Raw genomic sequence first — 7,311 nt, 5'->3', positions numbered from 1 at the left:
AGACTTGCTTAGGAGGACAGTACAAGTGATGATAGACCCATACTGACTACAAATAATCATGGTGACAATATTTTTGTGTAACAACTATCCACAGGGCAATGGTTTAGCTGAGTCCACAAATAAGAACTTAATCAGAATTTTCAAATGAACCATTGACCAAAATAATAAGAATTGGCATAAGTCTTTAATGTATGCTTTATGGGCAGATCGAATAATGCAGAAAGCCTCTATCGAACTTCTCCCTTTAATTTAGTTTATGGGAAAGAAGTGGTTCTTCCAACACATCTGGCAATTCCCCCTTTAGCCTTAGTTCAGTACATTGATGAAGTACCAACTTCTTCTTTACAACTTAGGCAGCTGGAATTAATTAAATTAGAAGAACAACGAGAAAGGGCTAAGATTACTCACGCTCATCATCAAGCATTGGTGAAAGCCTCTTTTGATTCCAATATGGTATCAAGAAAAGATTTTCAAATAGGAGATTTAGTTTTAAAATGGGACAAGGCTCATGAGGAAAAGGGAAAACATAAAAAATTTCAAAGAATGTGGCTTGGTCCTTTTCAAATTATAGAAGTCATAGGTCCATCGACCTTCATGTTACAAGATTTAGCAGGGAAGAGGGATTCTATACCTGTTAATGGTCAAATTCTAAAGAAATATTTTCCATAGAAGATCAGTCTTCTATTTTTGTAGAGTAGTTGTTTTTCTTTTCATAATAAAACCTGTTGTGAATGGTTACGATAGGAATTTATGAAAAAGACACCAATTCTCTTTCAAATTTTGATCTTTCGCTTGTATAAATAGCAAATCTTTTGGAAAATTGATCTTTATTATTGAAAGATACAGTTAAAGACTCTAGCCTAGATATGATACTAGTTTCAACTTCATAAAATTTGATGAAAACAACCTTTGATGAGAAATTATATCAGTGCAATGAAAAGTATCAATAACAAAATAAAGATTCTCTGTAGAACAACTATTTCCAAAAACTCTACTATTGTCGTCCAGAGCTATCTTAAGGAAACAATGACTTCCTCCCTACTAAGGAAATCACAACTTTCAGAGGAACAATCCAAGGATACACTTTATCTTAAAGAGTGAGAGGTCTCATCACAAGCCGGCTTATCATAATCATAGATATTATAACTTTCTGACTTTGCCAATACTGCATACCACAAAAGGGCAAAGACTCAAGATTGTTGCAATCAAAAGACAAGGGGTCTCATCACGAGCCAACTTGTTCAACAAAGTTATAAATTAGTGAATGACGATGTCATAAATTGGCTACCAAACCAAGACATTGCTCTTTAAGAATATAAAAATAAAATTAAAATAATAAGTGTGGATCTGGATTCTTATTTGAGAATTGTGGGTTTCTTTAAGTAGGATAAAAGATCATTGCTGGGTAACAGGTAACCCTGTCGAGGCTATGAATGCCTGCTGGCAGCAGAGGCTCTACCTACGACAAATGAACATATTTAAAACTGGTTTACAGAGAAGACTTTGTTTTATCTTTACAAACCAAGTAATGACTGATGTAAATACAAGGACTAGCTTGAGGCAGAAAATAATCAAAGTTGAAAATAGTTGAAATAAAATGTCATTGACAGGTTAGAATATAATGTACTTTATCTTTCTATAATAAAGTTTAACTTTCTGGAAAATTTTCTGTTTTGGAAGTTTTGAAAATTCAAAAGCAGCAGAGATAATTGGTTCTTCCAAGTGAATCACCAATTGTTGTGGCCAGCAACAACCCCCCTTCTTATTAAGTGTTATTCATAATACTAAATAAGTGGGGACCCTTAGTTAAAAAACCAAAAAATCAAAGTAGTGTTTATATTTCCTTTTCAAATAAAATTACCATCATAAGCTTAGAAACCCTCTTGGAAAATCCAAAAAAGCTGTCTTATGATAAGGTAAATAAAATATTTCCTTAGGAAATTTCGCATCGCATAAGATAGCGGGATGCCACCTTACAAGCACAATTCCAACATTTGCGAGATCGCAATATGCGATAATAAACAAATATCACATCGCATTCAGAATTACTTACATGAAACACTTTAAAATTTGCCGATATGCGATAATGCCGATCGCAAGATCGCATCTCGCAGAAAACAGGTTAACGAAGTCTGTCATACATAACATTTATGCGATTTGTGATATTGCGATATTGCGATTTCGCGATGCAGCGATAATACTATAATGCGATGTCACGAGCGATTGATTTTTACGATGTTGCGATTTTGTGATGTTACGATCTGCGATGTTGTGAAGCAAATCGCAAAATCGCTCCATCGCAGATATTTCGGGCACGCTATTCAAGAAAAGTATTTTCCTTAAGCTGACACTTAGTTATGCGCGTTAATGCTAATAAATGAGTTAGTTGCCAGTTATAATGGATTTTGGGTGCTTGCTTATCGAAAGAATCATTTCACATAAGGTGGTATAGTTGGTATGTCTACGACATTTAAAACTTTTCCCATCACCCTTCCTTGTCATTCATTTTCACTTATGAATTGCAGGAACGGAGAACAGAGGCCGATACAAAGCATTACGTAGGTTGAAATGGGAAAGAAAGGCAAAGGCCTTAGCTCAAAAGAAAAGGAAATGGCACCCTTATATACAGAAACAGCCTGTAACAGAGACGTGGGAATAGCTATGTGGGAAGGTATGTATAATCTGCTAAGGGTAATGGAAGTCACTGCTACCACGGGCTCAAATGGTTATTCAGAAGCATCCCTTCCAGAGCTAGCTTTCTCATTCTTACACCAGATATCAGCAAGGCCAAAAATCCTCCCATACACAGACATGGTGAAGTGGATACTGGACAGCGCAGCAATTAGAAACAAACAGTTTAAGACTCGAGGTCAAGAGTTCACAGAAGTATTATTTTTACAAATTTTGAACTTTATATCTGTTGGAAGGAAAAAGCGCAAAAGGCGAAAAACGCATCAAGGAAACCTGGATCAAGAAACGGAGGTAGTTTCCAATGCGCGATTATCGCGCATCATTGAGAAAAATTTCTAGAAAAGGAAAGCTACTAGTTGCCCAGTCACCTGCAAGTCCCAAAAATCGCAAGAAAGTAAAACTACAGACAGATTGGAAACAGAGAGCTCAAGAAAAGGCAAAAGCAATTCAAGGGTTAACCAAGTTTAACTAGGATTATTAATGGGCATACTTGGTAAAGCCACACAACCAGTGGATGACTGTTAAGTGTATCATCAATTCGGCCGAAAAAATGGCGCCAGCTCTTGTCGATTCTGTTTTCTCAGCTCAGTTAAAAGCGGAAGTCAGCCAGCCGACTCTGCTCAAACAGATGCTGCATGCGTGCGATTTCAAGGACCAAATACAGAAGTAGTTTAATGTTAGGTTTAATTTAGCTTTAATTTTGTTTTATTTTCCTCAAAAGAGCATGGTCATTTAAACCACATCCTACATTTTTGTAATAATTTATTTTTAGAATTAGTTTAGTAGTATTTAAACCCTTCTCATGCATTTAGAGAAGGGTCCTGAAATTTATCAAAAACTTATCCCCATAACATGCACTTCTGTACCCTCTCAGGAGGTTTTGATGAATGAATGGAACATGATTTATTAATGTTTGCATTTGATATCTGCTACTGATGTTGCACTTTTGTACTCTCAGTGGATATTTGATCAAGGAGAGATAAATGGTGATCACTTGAAGCTCATGAGTAGGACTAGTTATAAATGGTATTTCTATCTCTTAACTATTTCTTCCTTGTGTTAGAGTGATTTCCAGTTCAGTTATTTATATATTAATGTATGAATGCCCGAGTTATCACTTGGAACTTTTGTACGGTGATAGCTATTTATTTATTCTTAGTGTATGAATAGCTCATTATGCGATATGTTTTGCACAACTGTTTCGTCTAACTTTTTATACGAAGAGGTTCATCTGTACTGAATTCTTTTCTCATAACAGCTGAATGATCTTTATTACCAGTTGTTGTTTGAAATCTTTTTAGATTGCATAGAAGAAAAATCACAACCTGGGTTAGCATAGATTTACATATTTCTGTTTATTAGAATATATTTTCCTTGTTATTAGATTAGAAGTATTCCATTTAGAAACTGTTAGAAACAAAAATATAAATCTTTCCCACACACACACTGAAATTGGGAAACTGGTCCCATATCCCCAGTCGGACCCGCTATACCAAACGGAAAACCAAGGTCCGGACCGGGCGGGTATCCCCCTTGTTGTAGACCCGATTTTTGGGGCTTCAACAGGTTGCAGGAGAAAAAATATGACCAAAGGTGGCTAAAGAAATTTTGGTAAGGAAAGTCTCAGTAACCAAGAAGCCTCAAATGCAAAAGCCAACAATAATTGAAGAAGCCAAGTTTATTAATTTCTTAAGGAGCTGATTTTGTGTCACTTTGGAGGAAGGAACCCAAAGAAGTTTAAAATGATCTTTATCTGAAGATAATCCAATCATCCTTTATACATGAGGTCTACCTTTAATCTTAGAGTTATGGAAGGCACCTTACATAAAAGAAGGGGTGGGACTCATGTCTTAAGTACCTCATACATAGTTCTCCTTGAAGATCTATTATGGATACTAGGACAAATATAAGCTACAATACGTATTATCTAATCTGAAGGACCTTGGTTCCATGCCTTGTTTCCATGAAAATGTTAGGCCCTTATACTACTAGTGTAACCCCTTATTGTTATTAGTACAACCCACTTATTATATCATTGTACCCATGTAGTGCCCATATTGTTACTATTGTGCCCCATAGAAGCCCACTATTGTTATTATTGTGCCCTTACATTATTATTGTTATGTCGGCTCTGATTATGTTATGACCCCTTAGACTCCTATATATAGAAAGGTGGTCTTTTCATTTGTATCATCCAAGAATTGTTCATTTATGTAATGTAAAGGAGGTTTCCCCCTCGAAGAGGCTGAATTCTAAGGCGTTGATCTATCTTTTCTATCTTTTCTTGAACTGGTTCCATAACATTTGGTATCAGAGCTTTGGATTCTAGGGTTTCGCTGCTCCAAACAGGTCATCGTGGCATTTTCGCTATAACTTTTTTTTTGCGCCATTTCAGAAGTTGCAAAAAAAAACAATTTGAGAAGAAATCGCGCTGAACCTCGGGTCTGAATTTCAGATCTGTTCGCACTATATTTGCGGAGATATGATCTCAGGAAGTTGGTCTTTTTGCAGACTCCTGAATTACATTCCAAACAGGTGACCTGGGGAAAAGAATCATAACTTTCTCTCTGGGGATTGGATTGAAATTTCATAAGAAGGTACAGAAAGATGACAGACTGTAGTTTCTTGTATGCATTTTTCAGATCCAAAGGTCGAAACAGTGACTCGTGGCAAGTCGTACAAGTTCGCTCTATTGAACTAGTCTATATTCACGTCACTGTGGGAGATTTCATATAACTCTTCCTTGGAGAATCCAATTTGGGTAAAACTTGTGGCATTGGAAAGAGGACATAGAGGGCTACTTCAAGTCATAAATTCAAATCTAGATGATTGGAAAGTACAGAGATACATCAGAGGCAATAACGAGCTCCTACAAAGTGAAAAAAGGTGTGTAGATTTTCTAAATTTTTTGCTTAAGCTTGGTTTGAAAATTTATTTTGAAGGTATTCAAAGGGCACAATAGAGCATTATTATTGGTAACTGATGCCCCAAGGAAAGAAAATGCAAACACCTAGTAAGGAACCTGAAAGCTCTAGCATGACTCATGAAGAAGAGGAAGAAATGCAACATGATATATCAAAATTACAAGACCAAATGCAACAACTGTCCCTTGCACAAAAATGAACAGAATCTAAGATGGATGGTTTAAAGAAAGGCGTAGAAGCTAAGATGGATTGTTTAAAGAAAGGTTTAGAAGCTACGATGAATGATGTGGAAGCTAAGATGGATGATTTGAAGATAGATTTGAAGACAGACATGGAAGAATTGAAGATAAATATGAATAAGTTGCTACAAGAAAGGGTCACTAATGGTGAAAGGGTAGTAAAGGAAACTCATGATGAGAACAAAAGAAATGTTAATCATGATTCCATAGACTCTAATGTTGGATCAAATACCCACCATATTCCAAAAATCGATATGAGGAAGTTTGATGGCAAGGATCCCGCAACATGGATATTACAGATGGAGCAATTTTTCGATCTCAATAATGTGCAAAACACACAAAAGGTACGTATTGCAACTTTATATTTGGAACCAAATCAGTTTGTATGGTATCAATGGCTTTGCTCTCATAAACAATTTATCACTTGGGCAATTTTTACGGAAGAATTGATAGCACATTATGAGGATACAAAAAGCAACACTTTTTTTAGCCAATTGATAAGTCTCAAACAAAAGGGTTCAATAATGGAGCACATTGAGGAGTTCCAAAAATTGAACATAAGGGTAAAAGATATTCCAAAGGAGCATAGGATTGATGTGTTCATAGGGTCTTTAAAGGATAATATCCAACATGATGTTCACCTTTGGGAACCTAATTCATTAGAGAAGGCATTCAAGTTAGCAAGAAAAATGGAAAGCAAAATTATGGCAACCAGGAAGCATACCACTCATAACTATAAAGACGGAAGTGTTGTTGCCGCTAGTCTTCCACAACCTATAAGGTTGACACCACAACAATTGGAAGAAAAAAGAGCAAAAGGGCTTTGTTACAATTGTGATAGAAAATACACTAAAGGTCATAAGTGTGCTGAGAAGAAATTATTCTACATAGATTGTGAAGAGGAAGAAGAAAAGGAGTAAGAAAGGTCAAAAGAAGAGGATATACTCCAGGAACAAAGCCTAGATAAAGAAGAAATGAATCCGACCATATCTTGTAATGCATTGGCGGAAATTACCACTCCTCAAACCATCAAGATAGAAGGACAAATCAAGAAGAAAAAGGTAATAGTGTTGATTGATTAAGGAAGTACCCACAATTTTATTCATTGTAAGGTAGCAAGAGAATTGAATTGCTTCTTATATCCAGCACCAGAGTGTCAAGTGATGGTTGCAAATGGAGGAACAATAAATTACTCAGGAAAGTGCCATAATATCAAGCTATCCATGGGAGAATATGTATTGACTAGCCCAATGCTTTCCATTCCAATGGGAGGTGCTGATGTTGTACTAGGAGTCCAATGGCTACAATCCTTGGGTACAATAGCTTTTAATTTTCAAGAACTTTTCATGAAATTTTTTGTGGAAGGAAAGGAAGTTGAATTAAGGGGTATTGCAGGGAAACCGGGAAAGATAATCAGCTCTAACGGTATGACAAAGCTTCTAAAAAAGGAACAAAGA

The sequence above is a fragment of the Pinus tabuliformis genome, chromosome 8 (assembly GCF_031772625.1).
Source record: "Pinus tabuliformis cultivar Carrire ecotype Pingquan chromosome 8, CPIR1, whole genome shotgun sequence".
Lineage (NCBI taxonomy): Eukaryota > Viridiplantae > Streptophyta > Pinopsida > Pinales > Pinaceae > Pinus > Pinus tabuliformis.
This window is presented reverse-complemented; position numbering follows the sequence as displayed.